We start from the raw sequence: 21,775 nt of genomic DNA on the forward strand, positions 1-21,775 counted from the left end.
GCCATAGGGAATACAAAGGTGAAGAAGGCATGAATGTCTAGCCCTTAGCTAGCTCAGTCTTATGAGGATGGCAGGCATTAACAAATATAGTACCACGAACAAAGGGCTATTGTAACATAAATAAGGAGGTAACTGACCCATAAGAATACCCCCAAATTCAAAGCCATTCACATTGGTATGGAAGAATGAGTAAGCATTCCACAGAGAGCCAAAGTCAAAGTAGGAAAGAGAATTCCAGAGAGACCTAGATATGTAAGAGTTCCTTAGAAACGTGGAAGAGCATGCACATTCGTGTAAAATCGAGTTTAGAGTGTAAGGGATGGGAAATACAGACAATAGAAGAGATAGCAGAAGTTAAGATTTATAAGGAGCCAGATTAGAAGCCAAAAATATGCCCATCTTCAAAGCCATGCAAAGGAAATATATATATATATATATATATGAGTTGATTGATGCAAGGTTAGGGCCATGCTGTCTTATTTGAACTTTGTTCCTCTGAGTCTGCATCACTACCTTTCTGTACTATGCATTTTGGTGAAGTGGATTCAATGGACATAGCAGATTTGAGCTCTGCAAACTGTGGAATACATACTGAAAATGAAAAAGAATTGCCAAAAAAGAACTCAGTAAAAAACAAAGCTCCTGTAACAGGGGCCGGGAGTTTGGCCTAGTGGTAGAGTGCTTGCCTAGCATGCACGAAGACCCAGGTTCGATTCCTCGGTACCATATACATAGCAAAAAGCCAGAAGTGGTGCTGAGGCTCAAGTCATAGAGTGCCAGCCTTGAGAAAGTCCAAGGACAGTGCTCAGGCCCTGAGCCCAAGCCCAGGACTGGCAAAAAAAAAAAAAAAGCTCCTGTAACATGGGCAGAAAGAAAGCAAGGAAGGGGAAATTCAACAGTCTTGGAAGATACAAGATTGAGACTTTTCTCCTGAGTGCATGGAAACTGGGCAAAACTGATTAGAACTCAACATGATACCCAGATTTCCTAGACAATGAATGTCCCCAAATGCCTAAGTAATCGTGTCATCTCAAAGCAGAAGTTGATGGGGCCAGGAGTTTGGCCTAGTGGTAGAGTACTTGCCTAGCATGCATGAAGACCCAGGTTCAAGTTCTTGGTACCACATACATAGACAAGCCAGAAATGGTGCTGTGGCTCAAGTGGCAAAGTGCTAGCCTTGAGGACAAAAGCCCCACTGAGTTCAAGCCCCGGGACTGGCAAAAAAAAAAAAAAAGCAGAAGTTGATAGGATCTAGATCATAGGTGGAAGGTAGGGCCAGGACAGGCTATTGGTCACTTTGGCCTATGAATCAAAAAGGAAAGTAGATCATTCTTGCACTATTTACCATCGCTAAGGTCTGACAGTCCAGACTGCCCTTCAATGAACAATCAAGAACATGAGTATTGAACCATTAGAAAATAGAAAGACTGGGGAGAGAAATCATGTTAAGTGAAGTAAGTCAGGCCCAGAGTCACAAAGGGTACATGTTTTTCTCTCATATGTATGTGGAAACTAGAACTAACATAAAAATGTATAAGTAAACATATACAGGAATGTATGCAAGTATATACAGATGTATGGTATTTGCTGGGGGGAATTCAAATGATATAATTCCTCAGAAAACTAACTTAAGGGCTGGGAGTTTGGCCTTGTAGTAGAGTGCTTGCCTAGCATGCACCAAGACCTGGGTTGATTCCTTAGTACCACATACACAGAGAAAAGCTGAAGTGGTGCTGTGGCTCAAGTGGCAGACCAGTAGCCTTAAGAAAAAAAGCCCAAGGACTGACTTCAAGCCCCAAGACTGGCAAAAATAAAAAAATAAAAACTAACTTGAAGTCCAACAAAATGAATACCAGGAAACTGGGGGTTGTCAAGGAAAAAAGGGTAGACAAATGAACGACATGAAGAATGCAGTCATAATATTTCATGCATATCCTATTAATTAAAGAAAACAGAAGGGAGGGACTGGGCTAGGATAAAGTTGGAGAATGATGAAAGAGGTGACCCTGATCAAGATGCATTGTATTCATAAACTCATTTGCTGAATGACAACTACTTTGTAAAGGTACTTAAAGGTAACAAAAATGTAATAAAGAATTTAAGAATTCTTTGGGGTGGGGGAAGAAGGTAAGTAACTACATACTGCAAGTGAACACAGAGAAAAACCAGTCCAGGACCCCTTTATATAATGCAAAACACTCATGGCTCCAAGCCATTAAGAAAGTTACTCAGGAACCATACCACAGGTAACAGCAAAGCCAGCACAGTAAGAAGCCTCCACCAGGCCCTTTTACACACACACACACACACACACACACACACAGACACACACACACACACTAGATAACAGTGCTTTTTCCAGGTTAGAACACCACCAGGGAGCAGGCCCACTGTTCTTCATATAGAAAAGGAAAAGGAAGCCAGGCATGATGACCAACAGTTATAGACCTAGCCCTTGAGATGGGGAAGATGGGACGATTTCAAGTTCAAGGTCAGGCTGGGCTACACAGTGAAAAATCTGTCACAAAAACAAACAAAAAGAAATGGAAGAGTAGACAGTTGCATACATTAAGAGAAAGTGTATAGTTAAGTTTCATTATTTTAAATATCTAGCTCTCACCAATTTACTTTGTAACCTGATAGATATAAACTTTTTATTTTCAGTAATCCAAGAAAATTCATTGGAAATATGGTGTAAACTTGAAGCCATGAGTTTTAGTGTAATAAAAAGAATTGTTTTTAAGAATTAAAGATGTGTGGCCATTATTAAGAAATCTAATAACATCAGATGCTGGTGGATATGTTGCCAGGAGGGAGTGTAAACTCGTTCAACCACTATGGAAAGTAATATGGTGGTTCCTCAAAAGACTAAACATAAAGTTCCCTTATGACCCAGCAATTCCACTACTTGGCATTTACCCAATTGTCCAGAAACAAGGACATACTAAATCCACTAGCACAACGATGTTCATTGAAGCATTATTTACCATAGCTAAGATATGGAATCAACCCAGATGCCCCTCAACTGATGAGTAGATCAACAAGATGTGGTATTTATACACAATGGAATTCTATGCTGCCATCAGAAAGCATGACAGTGCTTGTTTCATCAGCACACATGCTAAAATTGGAACAATACAGAGAAGATTAGCATAGCCCCTTCTCAAGGATGACATGCAAATCATGAAGTATTCCATATTTAAAAAAAAGAATGACACCATCCCATTCATAAGGAAATGGAAAAAAATCATATTAAGTGAAGTAAGCCAGACACAAAGGAACATAGGCTCAATGCTTTCCCTCATTTATAAATAATTAGTATACATCTAGGATTCTCCTAGCAGCAGATTACAATAGCTCAAAAGCTATTTGCACAAGGTCATATATGATGAGACTAAATGAAATGAACTCTAGGATATGGAAACAAGAGGTTCATCTTTGTGATTGCTGTTCTTACCATACTATGTGATATCTTTTCTCTTTTTTCTTCTTATAATTAATCTCATGTGGTTACTGTATCTGACTTTGTTACCTGGTATATTGTATTTACATTTATTTATTTATTTATTTATTTATTTATTTATTTGAAATAGAGAAGGAAAGGGAGAAAACAAGATGATTGGGAGGGGGTGGGGGAAGGGAAACAGGGAGAAAAACTTGAGAAGGGGTATCAAGGTTTGAGAAGTAATATACCCACTGCCTAATGAATGTAACTGCAACTCCTCTATACATTATCTCAACATAAAATACAATTTAAAAAAAGAATTAAAGATGTGTACAGATGCCAGAATTAAGTAAATAATAATAATAGCAATAACAATAATAAGTCTGCATGTGCCCTTATCAGGGCCTGAACTCAGAACCTCCTACTTGTTTTTTTGGTCTGTGTGCTGGTCCAGGGGCTTGAATTCAGGGCCTGAGCATTATACCTAAGCTTTTTTGCTTGAGGCTAGCACTCTACCACTTGAGTCACAACTCCACTTATGGCTTTTTGGTAGGTAAGTGGAGATAAACATCTCACAGAATTTTCTTGCCCAGACTAGCTTTGAACTGCAACCCTCAGATCTTAGCCTCCTGAGTAGCTAGGATTATAGGCATGAGCCACTGGCACCCAGCTAAGCATCTATTCTTTCTTGTCTTTTTGCCCATGACTGGTACTTTACAAACTGAGTCACAGCTCCACTCTAGCATTTTTGCTTGCTATTTTGGAAATGACGTCTCTAAGCCCTTTCTTGCCCAGATTGGCTTCAAACTATGATCCTCCACTTCTCAGCCTCCTGAATAGCAAGATATAGGTAGGCTTGGGCCACTGGTAGGTAGCATAAACAAATTACTTTTGCAATGTCTTAATTTTAAAAGAGACCAAAAACTGTTGTTACTGATTCATCAGAACACGCTTCTGCTGCCTTTGCAGTATAAAACTTTTAATGTTCTTAAAAGGAGACACTCAGACTTACTAACTTGGTTTTACTCATCCAAAAATCAATACTTGGGACTCTCATAAATTCAATTTAGGATTTCAAAATGTAATGAATGGATCACAGGAGACACAGAAAATACTGAACAGAATAACTTCATGTTTCTTAATCGACATTTATCTCCTTATTATCTGCTTGAAATGTTCAAGATCTAATGCAGTGGCCAGTCCCTTCTGCCAGTCAGGTAACCTGACTCTTACTAAATTGGTTTCCAGTTGTGTTTTAGGCTGACTTCCTCTTCCTGATGGGTCTGAAGTCTTTCTTGATCTAAGCAGCCCAGAAGGCAATGAATATAAAAGCAAGTGGAAAATAGAGTGCCTTTGCACTCAATTTGATCTTTTTTTTTTTATGTCACATGCTTAAAATAACCAAGAGTACTTGTCAAGGTATCTCACATACAAAAGACAGTGAGAGAGTTCATGAGTAATTTTTTTAGTCATAGTTTAACATCCATAAATTAGGAGCGGAGCACTCTTTATGTAATTCAAATAATGATGTAATCACTCTTTATATAACTCAAACAATGATAATAGAGATTGATTCTACCACAATAAGAACCTGTAGGGATCTTCAGTAGAGTGAAGGAATTCTGACACCAGCTTTCCTATTTGCCTTGACTCAGGACCTAGAACCTTCTCAAACACAATCTTATTTGACTGATCATCTTTGACCACTCAGTTTATTCAGGTCCTCTTCTTCTCTTCTACTTCCTTTGTACCAATCTCTCTGTACTGGAATCATTGATGTACAATATATTTCCTTTGAAATTACCTCTCTTCCTGCCACAAACCATATTTTCTCTACCATCTCATTGTAAGCCCAAAGCTTAGCCAGCCATCTCACACATTAAATATCTATTAAGTACTTGCTGAATGGATGAAATGAATGGATTTTGGAATGGAACCGTTTGCAGAATCAAAAGAGATCTGGCCATCGTTAGACATGATACTTTTAAAACTAAATAGTATGAACAGATGATTTGTGTCTGGAGTGAGGAAGAAATCTAGGATTTCCATGTAATTTTTTGTGTAATGACAATGGTATTATTCTTTTCCTTATTTTTTAAATTATCTTTAAGTTGCTGTTCAAAGGAGGTGTCATGTAACAAAGTAGTTTATGAATACAATGCATGCTCAACATTCTCACCCCCTTTTGACCCATCCCTGTCCTTTACTTTTCTTAATTTGTGGTATATACAATGAATTCTTGATGCATTCTCCCCCTTTTTCCCTCTTCATCTGTCTATCTTTCTCCCTTTGGCTCCTACCTTCTCTTGTATACCCAGTGAAGTAAGTCAGACCTTAAAAATCCATAAGTAGGGTGGGGGTGAGGAAAAAATGGAAGAAAAACATGGAAAGTGGTAACAATGTTCAAGAAGTAATGTATTCACTATCTTACAAGTGTAACTGTAACCCCTCTATCCATCACCCTGAAAATAAAATTAAAAATAAAAAAATTCATAAGTAAACACATTGAGCAGTATGAAAGTGATTACAAGTGAATTAGCTGAAGTATAATAGACTATATGGACATCTCAAATAGTATAACCTTTTAGAAAAACTAGGTTAAAGCCAAGTAATATTTTTAGCCAGTTGTGGGGCTCGAATTCACAGTTGTGGGCGCTGTCCCTGAGCTATTTTGCTAAAGACTAGAACTTGACCACTTTGAGCCACAGCTCCACTTCCAGTTTTCTGGAGTGTTGGAGATGTTGGGGACTGACTGTGGGGTCAGTGACCGTGACTGTGGGGTCAGTGACCTTGGACCCGCACAATTGAGTACACAAGGAAGTAAGCTCTTATCATGATTTTGGGCTGTGTCAATAGCTTCTCATTTAACCTGTTTGGGACTTGATAGCTTCTCATTCAACCTATTTCAGACTTGATACTGTTTGTACGAATGTAGCCCCTGGCAGTTCCCTAGTTTAAAGATGTGTATTTAAGATTGAGAACTGGAAATAAACGGGGCTACGGTCTTGGGCTACAGGCTTCTTAAGCTGTGGCTCCTGATTTGGGCTGTAGCCCTCCTGAACCCCATCTGTTTGTCTCTCTTCTATTTTTTCCTAGTCCTTGCCCCCTATTTCAGGAATCCCAATCTGCGAACCCTGGTTTGCTGCCGGTTGGCCCCAGCATCTGGCGCCCGAACAGGGACCCTGAAAATCTGGGACGAAGGTGAAGGACCCCTCCCTGTGGTGAGTAACACATCGTAGGACTATTAAGAGAGTATAGTCAGGAGTAAAAATTATGAGTCAAGCTAATAGCCATGGGTTATTTCTACCGATCTTAACAGGCCTATTTGAAGCCCACGGAACGTGGGTGGAAAAAGGGGTGCTTCAGAGCTTCCTACAGTTTGTCGAGGAGGCATGCCCGAGGTCTATAGAGGAGGAATTCCAAAAAGCCTGGCAGCGGATAGGAAAAAGAATTCAAGATTATTATGATGTATATGGCCCCGAAAAGACCCCAATAGAGGCTGCTACTGTATGGAATTTAGTAAGTGAATACATAGATCCTCTACATGAAAATGCTGAACTTAATCTTGAATTAAGGGAACTTTATGAGTTAAAGGACCCTTCTGAAGAACCTGAGGCTGAGCCATATGCCGCAGCCCAAGAGAGTCTAAGTGACATCTTTAAACTAGGGAACTGCCAGGGGCTACATTCGTACAAACAGTATCAAGTCTGAAATAGGTTGAATGAGAAGCTATCAAGTCCCAAACAGGTTAAATGAGAAGCTATTGACACAGCCCAAAATCATGATAAGAGCTTACTTCCTTGTGTACTCAATTGTGCGGGTCCAAGGTCACTGACCCCACAGTCACGGTCACTGACCCCACAGTCAGTCCCCAACACTGGAGGTAAGAGTCTCACAGAGACTTTTCTGCCCTGGCTGGCTTTGAAACACCATCCTTACATCTTGACATCCGGAGTAGCTAGGATTATAGGTGTCGCCGTCAGCATCCAGCCAAAGCCAAAGAATTTTATAATGTTCCTTTCCTGTGAATTCTTAACCAGTCAACTAAACTGGTGTTTTAATTGACAACAGCGACACCTACTGCTCAGTTTGTGGATGTCCCATTTTTTTTTTTTTTTTTTTTTTGCTTGTGGGTTGCAGATGGTACCTGAGAGAACCTAGAGCCTTTAGGTGTCACTCTGTCAGTACACATGATGACTTTTTACAATTACATCCACTTTATAAAGAGAAAAACCTCAGTGTTCATTCCATTAACACGTCCCATAGAAATCAGAGACAGAATCTTCATAGCAATCCTCCAGCTACAGTGCCCTCCTTGGAGCCTAACTGTAAGAAAATGGTGAATGATAAGTAGCTAAACTGGCCTGATCAGAGGAAGGGCATTACTAAGGCAGCCCCTCCGTACCTGAATGCCACCTTCGTGTCTATATTAAGCTTTGTGAAATTACCACCTCCTTGGGAATCTGCCCCATAAAAATGTGGCAACTCTAAACTAACAGTGAGACAAAAATAAATTTATAGAAAAAGAAACCTAGAATAGTATAAGGAAACCATCTTTATGCCATAATGATGCAAAATATAATACCACATTGTTAGTTTTTAGTACCCTTGTTCACTAAAGAAGTCATTCTGGGGTTAGGGAGAGGAAGAATGACTTAGTTTAATGGTAGAGTGCCTGCCTAGCATGTGTGAGGCTCTGTTCTGCTCTGTCCCCAGCACTGAGAAAGAAGAAGAAAGAACGAGAGGAGGAAGGAAGGAAGGAAGGAAGGAAGGAAGGAAGGAAGGAAGGAAGGAAGGAAGCAAATCTGCTGGTCATATACAAAAAAAAATATAAAACAGCTGATGTATAGCTTAGTAGTATAGTACTTACCTAGAATGTTCAAAGCCCTGGATTTAATTTCTAATACCACACATAGACAGGCACGTGTGCATGCATGTATACACACATACACACACACACATACACACACACACACACACACACACACACACACACACACACAGTATATAATGGAGACAGCACTGACAGTAATTATAGCAGACATATCTCAACCTGTTTTCCTTTTTGTGTCATAGGTACTCACTCTGGTGTGTATACATTCAAACCTTGAATTCTAAAGTACCCTAGTAACTAATACACAGTTACTTCCTATGAGCAATTTGTTTGATCAAGAAAATTGTTGTATTTGCTTCACTAGGAAAAAAAGAATTCTCTCTAAAGCTACACGCTACCTTCAAACTTTTTGTTCAACTTACATTTATAAGACTTAGTTATAGGGCTGAAGTTGTAACTGAAGTGGTAGAATGCTTGCTTAGGCCCTGCATTCAATCCTTAGTAGCACAAAAAACAAAAGAAAATTTTAACAGAAGACAGAAAAGGATGTGACTATTGCCAGTTCAGTGGAAATGTCTGTTTCAGTTGACAGCAAAGAAAGGGCATTAGAAATGCAGAAAACAGGGCTGGGAGTTTGACCTAGTGGAAGAGTGCTTGCCTAGCATACATGAAGACTGGGGTTCAATTCTTCGGTACCACATACATAGAAAAAAAGCTGGAAATGGTGCTGAGGCTCAAGTGGTAGAGCTCTGGCCTTGAGAAAGCCCAAGAACAGGGCTCAGACCTGGCCAAAAAATGCAGAAAACAATGTGAAAGCCCTAGAACTCGTGTCTCCATCTGCTAACCACACTGAGGCATGCTATAAACAACCCTGAACCTCACATGCCTCAGCAGGGACATGAGAACACTACTACTCTCTGTGTCTCTTGGTGCCAGAATTATTAGAGAGACAAAGAAATGAATGTGTGTTCAGACATGTATGCGGTACTATTCACAATAACCAAGCCATGGAATAGTATACACAACGCATACAAGTGTATATACAATGAAGTATCATTCATGTATTCATGTCGTTCACAGGAAAACAAACAGAACCGGAGATCATCATTAAGGAAAACTAGCAGAGGATGAGGAGACAAAGTAGAGAAAATATTAGGAAATAGGAATAAGATGGGAAGGGGAGTATCAGTAATTGGACGGTCATAAGACCACCGTACCTTATACATATGTATGAAAATACCATAATGAAGTCCACTGTGAATAACTAATATATACTATCAAAAAGTAAAAGTAAAAACCAGACATCCAATTTAAAAAATTTAGTAAGTTGCAAGTGCACCACATGAACTGAAGGAAATATCTCAAATCTCCAAGTTACATCACTGAGAAAGTTTATCATAGTTGCATTTGATAAACCAAAACAGCATTCCATTTACAAGGCTTAATTCCAAGAAGCAGCCACAAAAGAGTTACCAAGACCCCATCTCACAAATCACAAGCTAGTATGGTGGCATTCCATCTCCCCAGGAAGCTGAGATTTGAGGACAGCTTTGAAGCAGCCTGGGCAGAAAAGTCCTTGAGAATCTCATCACCAAAAACTACCAAAAAAGCCAGAAGTAGCGCTGTGGCTCAAGTAGTAGAGGGCTCGTCTTGAGCAAAAGAAGTTCAAGGCTAGGCCCTGAGTCCAAGCCTCAGGATCTGCACCGCCCCTCCAAAAAAGAAAAGCCTAGTGTTTGAACACACTTTGTATCCATCTATAAATTCGTTCTTACAGTTCTTGACTTCATCTAAATTCATGGTTCTTTGATGTGCCCTTTGAACTAGTTGTTGTCCCTAGTTCTTTCAGTAATTGATGACTTAGATAAAAATCTGACAAGTATTCATTTTATATCTGTATGACAGTCATGGTTACATTATCTTTTAACACACATGAACTACTGATGGTCTCTTAAAAAATCATAAAATCAAAGTTGTAAAAAAAAAAGAGCATTTTAAAGTAGGGGTACGATTTAAGTGGCAAAGCACTAATTTAACAGGACTCTGAATTCAACCCCAAAATTAAGAAGAAAGATTATTTTACCACAGTGAGAGAGGAATGACGAGTGACTGCCCCAGGGCAGTCCTGGGCTCAAATGAAGAATACAAAGTGCAAAATGATGACCAAGAAGAGGAAGAAATCAAAGAAGAGGCTGCAAGATTCCACTAAAACAACTTCATGAGTCAGAATTCTTCTCACAGTTTTCACTTCTTCCTTTCATAAATGGACTGTGCTGTGTCCACACTGAGCAGCCCTGAGCAGCTGGTATGCAAGAGCCCCACCACCCATCTGCTTCCCACAGGCAGGACTCCGAATCCCAAGACCCTGGTCCTGTGAGATGTACCATTCTTTATGAGGCAGCGGTAAATGAGCCCAGGGGGCTGGAAGTTTACTCAATGCTTAGAGCTGATACCACATCACTGCTTCTGCAGCTGGAGGTGGCTGAAACTACTCTGAGCACTGTCCTTTAAGGTCTTCTCAAATCCATCCTCTTCTAACAGTTGCTACTCTTTGAAGAGGAGCAGCTTGAAATTCAAATCCAATTATTTCAAAAGAAAAAAAATAGATTTCAACCCCACAGGAAAATCTGAAGATGGAAGGTATAAATCAAAATGTCCTTAGTTGTGAGCACAACTTCATTTTAAGTTTCTTCCCTGGGTCTTGACAATCTGTATGTTTGTCAATTACTTTAAAGAAACTCAACAGTGAACTGAACTAGGGCATTGGGTTAAACACAGGTATATATTTATGCCAGGTTCTGTGAAAGGATCTTTCTGTGCAACAGAAAAGCAGAAAGAGTCTGAAAAGGCTGGAAAAGCTGAACCCTGTGGTTACTCATTTTCAAATGCTGAAATGAAATAAACATGTTTAACCTTGCTGGAACACTGAGTTTAGCTTTAAAGCATTAGCATTCCTTTTTATGGCCATTAAAGTGGAGATAAGGGACAATTCCTTAAGTGCTCTGTGTTCTGAGTTCCCAGTGTGAAGTGTATGCCTTCTCTGATCCAGATTAAGTAAACATGGAATACTTCAATATTCCAGGCTCTTGAGACAGTGAACATGCAGCAATTCATTAGAACATTTTCACCATGAATCTCAAATCAAGAGATAAGGACACTTGCACTTACTTTCTCCATTTTGTTTAAACAACAACTAGAGTCTTTTTAACATCATCTTTGTTTGCTTTCCTCAGCACTTCTTTCAAATAGAACCATTTTACACTTAGCCTCTTCCTTACTGAAATGTTCCTGGTTCTCCTAATAGTTCTTCTTGTTTAATTGCCAGAAGAGCCTGCTTGATGTTTTCGCATTTTAATAATTCCCCAAATGATACTACAAGTGCATTCTGATTACAAATAAATTAGCTCACAGTATTCTGCTTCGATGCAATATGACATGTTAATGTTTTTATTAACTGTAGCTGATGAACAGATTATTTTCTGGCTTAATTCCAAGACTCCTTTTGGAGCTCTCCAAAGGAAATGAGATGACTGAATTCCCATAGAAGAAAGTCATTCCTAGTGAAAGAAATGAGGGGCTATTTTTCCTAATTCTCTAATTCAGTATAATTTAATAATATATATATTATATATACAGATTGTTAAAGGACATAAAATCAAGATAAACATTTTGGAGCTGAGATAATTGAGTTTAAGTTTCCAGAAAGATGTTTCTAATCAATGAGTCCAAATTTATTTGTAGGGACTCTGATGAGAGAAGCAAAATCTAGAATAACCTACAGGACATCAAAGACACAATGGGAAATTTTGTCACAACAGGTTAAACATTATATGATAGTCAAATGTAGTGGCTTACTCCTATAATCCAGGCTAGTTAAGGATCAGAAAGACCCCATCCCAACCAATTAAAAAGCTTGGTGTGGTGGCATGGGTCTGTTATCAGCTATATAGGAAGCATAAATAGGAGGATCACAGTTCAGACCTGCCCCAGCAGGTCAACATGTTTTTCTAATAATAGCTAAAAGCAAACGGGCTGGAGGCTTGTCTCAAGTGGTAAAAGTGCCTGCCTAGGCAAGTACAACACCCTGAGTGCAAACACCACTACTACTACCAGGAAAAATACTAGTAAGAAAGGACCATATCATTTGCGTTTTGCTGTTAAGTAAGATACAAAAAGACAATTTCATTCTCTGGCTTGGGAAAGAAGCAATGATCCCAAGGCAGAAGAAGAAATTTATAGTATTTCACAGCAAACATGAGCGAAGTGAATGGTCTGTGTTAATAATCTGAATTCTGCCTATGATCAACCCTTGGAATGAGTGGATTCCAAGAAAACTCAGCTCTGTGTGCCTGAAATTCTTGGTGAGATGTCCTAAAAATAGTTGTCAAAAATCATTACATGTTAGTTTCAAAAAAAAAACACATGTTTAGTACAACAACAAAATTATGCATGCCATCAATTCATTCATCTGTCCAAATACTTTAATGTCCTATGTTTAAGAAAAACAAAAAGCCAATCAAATTAATACCCAGAACTGATCATCAGATGTCTCAAGAAGAAAAAAGTGAAAGGAAAAAAATCCAAAGTATATTCAATTCTGTTTAGGCTAGTACCTGATTTCTTTCAAGCATGGTCAATTCTCTGAGTTCTGTTTCTCTTAAATCTGTGTTTGCAGACCTCAGTACCCATCTGCATGCACAGTGGGAATGGACAGCAGGAAGAAAGTCTATTTATTTTTGTATATTTCTCTATTTATAGCCTGCCCCATGCTAAAGAGAAGGCTTGGAGCTTCTAACAAAAATAGCTACTCACGCAACAGGAGAAAAACAAACAAATGGAAAACTCACCAAATAAATGCATTTAAAATCAATGAAAACTGAATTTGTTGAATCTTTGGCCACAAGAGTATAGATTTTTTTTTCTCCCCTAGAAATTCACCGCTACTACCTATCCACAAGTGACCCACAGCTCAAATTGAAAGATCTAGAAAGAAATAATATTTTAGTCTTAGATGGTGTATTCCTCTAAAGACCCAGTTTTCCTTGTGTCCATCTTGAGGTAGAAAGAGGCAGCAGTCAGCTGGGTGTGGTGGCTCACACCTGTAATCCTGGCTACTCAGGAGGCTGAGAGCTGATGATCAAGGTTCAAAGCCAGCCCAAGGACTAAAGGACCTGAGACTCTTATCTTCAATTAACCTCTAGAAAATGGGAAATGGGGCTTGGCTCAAGGGTAGGGTGGTAGCCTTGAGCTGAAGAGCTCAGGGACAATGTCCAGGCTGAGTTCAAGCCCCATGACCCACAAGAAAAAAAGAAAGAAAGAAAGAAAGAGAGAGAGAGAGAGAGAGAGAGAGAGAGAGAGAGAGAGAGAGAGAGAGAGAAGAAAAGAAAAGAAAAGAAAAGAAAAGAAAAGAAAAGAAAAGAAAAGAAGAGAAGAGAAAAGAGGCAGCAGCCATTAGCTCTGCTTCAGATTATGACACCAGGGTATCTTGCCTTACATGAAAAATAAGAGGTCTGTGACCAAGTCTCCTATATCCCCAGTCTAGAAAAAAAAATATGCTCATTTTTTCCAGAGAAAGAAATGAATGGTGTTACACTTGTATTTCCCATATTTACAAGGGCACCATTTCAGGACAAAAGGACTCGCAGGCATCTAGCTGATTACTGCTCCCCAACCCAAGTACAGGTGTCTGGGTTAAAACTACACTGAAGGGTCTATAACGTGATGATGGCCTTCCTGATAAAATCAGAGGTGGAATGTTTCCATCTGGCTTGTAAATTCTGACATTTTCAGCAGCCCTTGGCATAAAGAAAAGGTAAAATCAAACCAACTCTGAGATTCCATCTCACCCCAGGTAGATTGGCCAATATTGTGAGTTCCAACAATAAATGTTGGGTGGGATAAGGGGGAAAGGAACCCTATTGTCTTGTTGATGGGAATGTAAACTAATACAACCATTCTGGAAAGCAGTCTGCAGGTTCTTCAAAAACTAAACATAGATCTACTCAGCCATACTCCCAGGCATCTACCCAGAACATCACCAGCAAGGAGACTGTAGAGATACTTGCACACCCACGTTCAATGCCGCACTATGCACAATAGCCAAGTTGTGAAACAGCACTGATCCCCTACAATAGATACACAGACCCCATATACACTATGGTATAAAAACAATACTATTATATCATTCACAGGGAAACGGATGGACCAAGAACAAATCAAGTTAAGTGAGGTAAGCCAAGCTCAGGGAGACAAATAGCACATGTATTCTCTCATCTGTGGAAGTATGATCTAAAATCCAATGGGACATGATAAATTATACAGGACTCTAGACATTCACACACAGCGAGACCAAAGGAGGACATTTAAGGGCGAAACACAAAGATGCAATGCCTCTGTGCCCCTGAACATTTAAAATAACATTATCTAAATGAATTCCAGGAAACAAAGGTTGTTTTTTCTGTTGTTGTTGGTAGAGATGACATTTTCTGTTTTTGCTTTGGTCTGGTTTTTTGTTGGTGGTGGTGGTAGTGGTTTCTTGCTTTTTTTGTCTGGTTTGTTGATTTATCCCCCTTTGGGAGATAATTGGGACACAGAAATGGAGAGACAAAGAGTGAACTAATGCAGCAGGGATACTCACTAGACACTAAGTTGAAAATCAGCTAGGCAACTTGTGGGTAAGGATGGGAGAGAGAAACTGAGAGAGGGCAAAGCAAGGGATAACATTGTCCAAAAAGCAATGTAATCTTACCTGACTTATTAAGTAGTAACTCATCTGTATATCACCTTAATAATAATAATAATAATATTCTAATAATAATTTTAAGCCAAAAACATATTTTTTCTCACACCTATAATCCTAGCTACTCAGGAGGCTTAGATATAAGGACTGCAGTTCAAAGCCAGCACAGGCAGAAAAGTCCGTGAGAGGGCCAGGAGCTTAGCCTAGTGGTAGAGTGCTTGCCTAGCATGCATGAAGCCCTGGGTTCAATTCCTCGGTACCACATACTCAGAAAAAGCCAGAAGTGGAGCTGTGGCTGGAGTGGTAGAGTGCTAGCCTTGAACAAAAAGTGTCCAAGGACAGTGCCCAGGCCCTGTGTTCAAGCGAAAGAAAGAAAGAAAGAAAGAAAGAAAGAAAGAAAGAAAGAAAGAAAGAAAGAAAGAAAGAAAGAAGAAAGAAAGAATCCATGAGACTCTTATCTCCAAAAAATACTCAGAAAAAACAAGAAGTGGTGCTGTGGCTCAAGTAGTAGAGTGCAAGCCTTGAGCAAACAAAACTCAAGAACAGTGCCTAGACCCAGAGTTCAAGCCGCAGAACAGCAACAACAAAAAACTGAAGATGGAGGTTTTCTTTTTTTTTAAGACATACTAATACTAATACTACTCTACTACGTAAGTGACCATAAGAGCAATGGAAGTACATACTTTGGAGATTCTATTCATAATATACAGAATCACTTCAAAATTCTCCTACCTATACCAGAGATTAAAAAAACAAACAAACAAAAAAAAAAAAAAAACATCTGTTGGGCCAGGAGTTTGGCCTAGTGGTAGAGTGCTTACCTAGCATGCACAAAGACCTGGGTTCGATTCCTCAGTACCATGTACATAGAAAAAAGCCAGAAGTGGTGCTGTGGCTCAAGTGGTAGAGCTCTAGCCTTGAGAACGTCTAAGGACAGTGCTCAGGCCCTGAGCTCAAGCCCAGGACTGGCAAAAAAAAAATATGTTTGTACTCACCAAAAAAAAATGGATATGGTTGGGAAAGATCTAGGAGAATGGTTGAGTCACTTCATTATACTCCCAAACTGACATGTTGTACTGAAAGCCCTTTGTACAACTGCTTGAAATAGTAATATATATATATATATATATTAACAATAAAATAAAAAACATTAACAATCAAAAAAAATTCTTTCTCCCCATCTTCCTACATAAACAGAATCTGCCTCCTCTCCCCTTCCATCCCTACCCGAGGGATAACCAGTAGATTTAGTCTAACACAGATCCTATAGAGGTAAGACACAGCTATCAGTGGTTTGGGGGCTTTTTGTTTGCTTTGGGGGGTTGGGTTTTGTTTTGTTTTGTTCTGCCGGTCCTGGGGCATGAATTCAAGGCCCGAGCACTGTCCTTGGACTTTCTCAAGGCTAGAGCTCTACCACTTGAGTCATAGCCCCATTTCCAGCTTTTTCTATGTATGTAGTATGCACGAATTGAACCCAAGTCTTCATGCATGCTAGGCAAGCACTCTACCACTAGGCCAAACTCTGGGCCCTTGTTTGTTTGTTTTGATGGCTATGTACAGCCAGGATTGAGAGCCACAGCCTGGGAACTTGGCTGAAAACTTGCCAATTCTCCTTGTACTATCACAGTGGACTAAGGTTTCTTTCTTCCCTTTCCATGAAGATTTTACTTACATTAGTCCTGGACACTTCCTGTACAACATTTTCTCCTCTCCCCCCCCCCCCACACACACAGCTGATCTCTAGGCCTCTTTGTATTCAAAGCTAGTACTTTATCACTTGAGCTGTGGCATCATTTCTAGCTTCCTGAGTAGTTCACTGGAGGTCAGTCTCACAGACTTTCATTCCCAGGCTGACTTTGAACCATGACCTTCAGATCTCAGCACCCTGAATAGCTAGGATTACAGGCATGACCCCTCCAGCACCCAGCTTCTTCTCTCTTTCTTTCTTTCCTTCTTTTCTGTTCCTTTTGTGCTAGTCCTGAGGCTTGAACTCAGAGCACTGTCTCAATTTCTTTGGCCCACTGCTAGTGCTCTACCACTTGAGCCACAGCTCCACTTCTGGCTTTTTTTTCCTTTTTTTCTTTCTCTTTTTCTTTCTTTCTTTTTTTTGTGGTTAATTGGAGATGAGTCTCGTGGAGGCTTGGAGTCTCTATCCTCAGATTGACTCAGCCTCCTGAGTAGCTAGGAGTACAGGCTAGGAGTGAGGTAGTAGTCGGCCCTGAGCCACCTTGTAAGCCATAGCTGAACATATAAGCATCAAAATACAGTGACCTTTGTTGCAATAAGGAGTTGTAAGAAATCTCATACTTCCCACTATCTTTTCCTCACTGCCGCGGCACATTCTGTGCTATATTTAAGTGTTCTTCTGTCTCAGCTACATGTTAAGTGTCTTAAATGGCTGAGGAGGAAGATGAGAAGAAAGGGCACGCTACTATGTGTGAAGGTGGTGTCTGACTTCCTCTCATGCCAGGGTATGGTTTCCCTAGGGCACGCACCACACTTGGTTACAGGACATTACACACCACACTTGGTACAGGTCATTCCACCTTCCCACCAACTCAAAACATGTGTCTTTTGCTCCTCTTTCTATTATGCTGCTAAATTACCAGCTAACTGGAACTGATAAATTAATTCCTTATAAAGTTTAAATAAGTGGGAATAGCTTAATAAGTCACCCTCCCTTCAAAGGATTATTATTATCATTATAATCCAGATGAAAACTCTAATCTAGGTATGTTGGCACCTTGATATGGGAGGAAAGGTGGTATGACTTCGGGGGTCAGGCAACGTATTCCGGAAACCACACCTCAGGTGGGCTGATTCACACCTTAGGATGGCTTCCCCCTCAAAGCATACCCTGGTTAAAAATGGTAATCCAGAGCTGGGTGCCAGTGGCTCATGCCTGTAATCCTAGCTGCTAATGCAGCTGAGATCATCTGATCAGAGTTAGAAGCTAGCCTGAATAAGAAAGTCCGTGAAACTCTTACCTCTAATAAAACTACCAAAAAGCTGGAAGTGGAGCTATGGCTCAAGTGGTAGAGCACTAGCCTTGGGAAAAAAAAAAAAGCTCAGAGACAGTACCCAGGCCCTGAATTAAAGCCTAGGACTGGCACATGAGTGTGTGCGTGTGTGCACGTGTGTGCACACCCACCACCCAGTGTGAAATTTGCTCAGCTACTGACTTCACAATCTACAGGACATTCCCTGCTTCCCATTAATATATATGTCAGTCAGCCTTTCACTGTTTCCATAACATAGAGTAAATGCTTAGTAAGTGGTCAAGGCACTTACACAGCATTTCTTTTTTTAAATGTATTTTTATTATAATTAACAGAAGGGTTACATTATATTCACCAGATAGAAGGTGCATTACTTCACAAACATTGATACACTTTCTCATGTTTTGTCCCCATTTCCCTCCTCCCACACCCTCCCCTCATCTTGTTCCCCCCTTCCCTATCCTATTTCAAATAAACATATATACAATAGATCAGCTAACAAAGTAAGATACTATAACAATATGAGATAGCCAAGGGACAACAAAAGAGATGAGAAATAACACAGTACATTAAGAACAACAATCGCACCTTATATGGCTCTTGTTTCTATATCCTGGAGGTTCTTTCATTTAGCGTCATCCTATATGGCCTTATGTATCTATCTAGGTTTTGCCCTATTGTAAACCTCTGCTAGGAGAGTCCAAGGTTTATACTAATTATGACAAATGAGGGAAACCATTGAGTCTATGTTCCTTTGAGTCTGGCTTACTTCACTTAATGTGATTTTTTTCTAAGTCTTTCCATTTCCTTACAATTGGGGTGATGTTCTTCTTACTGATGGCAGCATAGAATTCCATTTTACACAGCATTTCTAATGTTCACAGACATTTCTAATCAAGACATGAGTGCTCTCCCCTCTCTGCAGTCCATAAACATTCCTAGACCACTAATTTAACAGTGATCATATTTTTTAAAGACATCTGAAGAAAAAAACTAACCCACCCCTTCAATCAAGTACCCATTTCAAAATGATATACAGGCTTCTGATAAAAGTGAAGACAACTATAATAATTTTCCTGGAAACTTTATCCTGCTAGAGCATCCATCAAACACTAAAGTAGCCTAAAATAGTTTCCTTCTAAGGAAGAGGAAAAAGTAAATAATGCCACCTTCAAACTCCCATCCAGAACATATTTGCAATAAAGGAGATAGTTTAAAAAGATTTAACGGGACTCTTAGAAGATAAAAGAGACGTGAATAAGAATTTACGTCAGAAGAAGAAAACAGAAAATGCACAGAAATCAAATCATCAAACCTCCTTTCACTCTGATTCTTTCTATCTCTCTCTTAGAAGAACCTTTGTGAATATATTTTGGCCAGTAAGGTAATCCAAAATAACTTCCTCCTCTCCATCTCCAGATCTTTAATCATATCAGCAAAGGCCCTTTGGCCACATAATATTCACCAGGTTCTAGACATTAGGACATGCTCATCTTTGGGGAGTCATTATTCTACCTACTATAAAAAAATCTATCTCAAATAAGGATTTGATCTGAGATTATTCATTAATACTGAATTGATTCATTCTAACCCAAAAGTGGTTAAAAATTCTGAGTCATAATAAGATATTCCTGCCTTTTATGAAAAAGTTTAATGGGTTACTAAAAATTCTAGACTCAGAGATTACTCAAATACAATCTTCTTCCAGTGGGAAAAGGCCAACTTGAGAGATTTGTTTCTTGTTTAAGTTTCCAGAAAAGTCACAGTGCTAAATACAAGTTGATGATAAGGAAAAGAAGTAAGCCAGTGACTTACACCTGCAATCCTAGCTACTCGGGAGGCTGAGATCTGAGGATCATGATTCAAAGCCAGCCTAGGCAGAAAAGTCCCCATAAAAATCTCCAATTAGAGGCCTAGTAGTAGAGTACTTGCCTAGCATGCATGAAGACCCGGGTTCGATTCCTCGGTACCACATAACAGAAAAGGCCAGAAGTGGTGCTGTGGCTGAAGTGGGAGAGAACTAGCATTGAAGAAAGCCCAAGGACAGTGGATGCAAAAAAAAAAAACAAAACATGTATCAGGCCAGGAGCGTGGCCTAGTGGTAGAGTGCTTGCCTAGCATGTATGAAGCCCTGGGTTCAATTCCCTGGAACCACATACACAGAAAAAGCCCAAAGTAGTGCTATGGCTCAAGTGGCAGAGTGCTAGACTGGAGCAAAAAGTGTCCAAGGATAGTGCCCAGGCCCTGAGTTCAAGCCTTGGGACTGGCAAAAAAAAAAGGGTATGTTCTGGCACAAGAACAGACCTGAAGACCAATGGAATAGAACTGAGGACCCAGATATTAACCCACAGACCTATGGCCACCTAATCTTTGACAAGGGAGCCAAAAAAATAGAATGGAAGAAAGACAGCCTCTTCAACACGTTGTGCTGGCAGAACTGGTTAAGCACAATCAGAAAACTAAAGTTGGATCCTTCTTTGTCACCTTGCACTAGAATTAACTCCAAATGGATCAAAGACCTGGAGGTAAAAGCTGACACACTGAAAACTTTACAGGAAGGAATAGGAGATACACTAGGCCTCCCTGGCACAGGTAGAAACTTTCTTAATAAGGACCAAGAATCACAACAAATCAGAGAAAGGCTGGATAAGTGGGACTGCATTAAACTGCAGAGCTTTTGTATGGCAAAGGACATAGCTAGTAAACTAATTAGGAAGCCTACAGAGTGGGAGAAGATCTTCACCAACCAAACAACGGACAAAGGCCTCATATCTAAAATATATCAACAACTCAAAAAATTTAATCACTCCAAAACTGATCTCCAAAGTAACAACCATCCCATTAAAAAATGGGCCAAAGACTTAAAGAGAGTCTTCTCTGAAGAAGAAACAAAAATGGCCTATAGACACATGAAGAAATGCTCAACATCTCTGGTCATAAAAGAAATGCAAATCAAAACAACTCTAAGATTCCACCTCACTCCAGTTAGAATGGCCAGGATCAGGAAAACGAATAATAACAGATGCTGGAGGGGATGTGGCCAGGAGGGATCACTACTACACTGTTGGTGGGAGTGCAAACTCGTTCAACCACTATGGAAAGCAGTGTGGCAGTACCTCAAAAGGCTAAACATAGAACTCCCCTATGACCCAGCAATCCCACTACTTGGCATTTACCCAACCATCCAGAAACAAGGGCATACTAAATCCACTAGCATAACAATGTTCATTGCACCATAGCAAAGATATGGAACCAACCTAGATGTCCCTCAGTTGATGAGTGGATCAACAAGTTGTGGTATTTGTACACAATGGAATTCTATGCTGCTGTCAGAAAGAATGACATCGCCCCATTTGTTAGGAAATGGAAAGACTTAGAAAAAATCATATTAAGTGAAGTAAGCCAGACTCAAAGGAACTTAGGCTCAATGGTTTCCCTCATTCGTCATAATCAGTAGAAACCTTGGGCTCTACTAGCAGAGATCTGCAATAGAGCAAAATCTTGATACATAAGGCCATATAGTATGAAGCTAATTGAAAGGACCTCCAGGATATGGAAACAAAAGCCATATAACGAATGATTGTTGTCCTTAATGTACTATGTTGTCTCTCATCTCCTTTGTTGTCCCTTGGTTATCTCATATAGTTATAGACTCTCACTTTGTTATCTGATATATTGAATTTATTTGTATTTGGTTATTTGAAATTTGATAGGGAAGGGGGGAAAACCAAGAGGGGTAGGGGGTGTGGGGGGGGAGGGAA

General features: G+C 39.8%; 1 protein-coding gene and 1 non-coding gene across 2 annotated transcripts in view; one reads left to right on the plus strand and one right to left on the minus strand.

Moving 5' to 3' along the window:
* Armh4 (armadillo like helical domain containing 4) overlaps window positions 1-21,775 on the minus strand; it is a 103,749-nt gene that overhangs the window by 39,897 nt on the left and 42,077 nt on the right.
* Window positions 3,098-3,203, plus strand: LOC150054483 (U6 spliceosomal RNA). The gene has a single exon (XR_016537746.1). It is a non-coding gene; the product is annotated as a U6 spliceosomal RNA (small nuclear RNA).

This window comes from Megascapheus bottae, chromosome 14 (genome assembly GCF_031878675.1).
Source record: "Megascapheus bottae isolate mThoBot1 chromosome 14, mThoBot2.hap1, whole genome shotgun sequence".
NCBI lineage: Eukaryota > Metazoa > Chordata > Mammalia > Rodentia > Geomyidae > Megascapheus > Megascapheus bottae.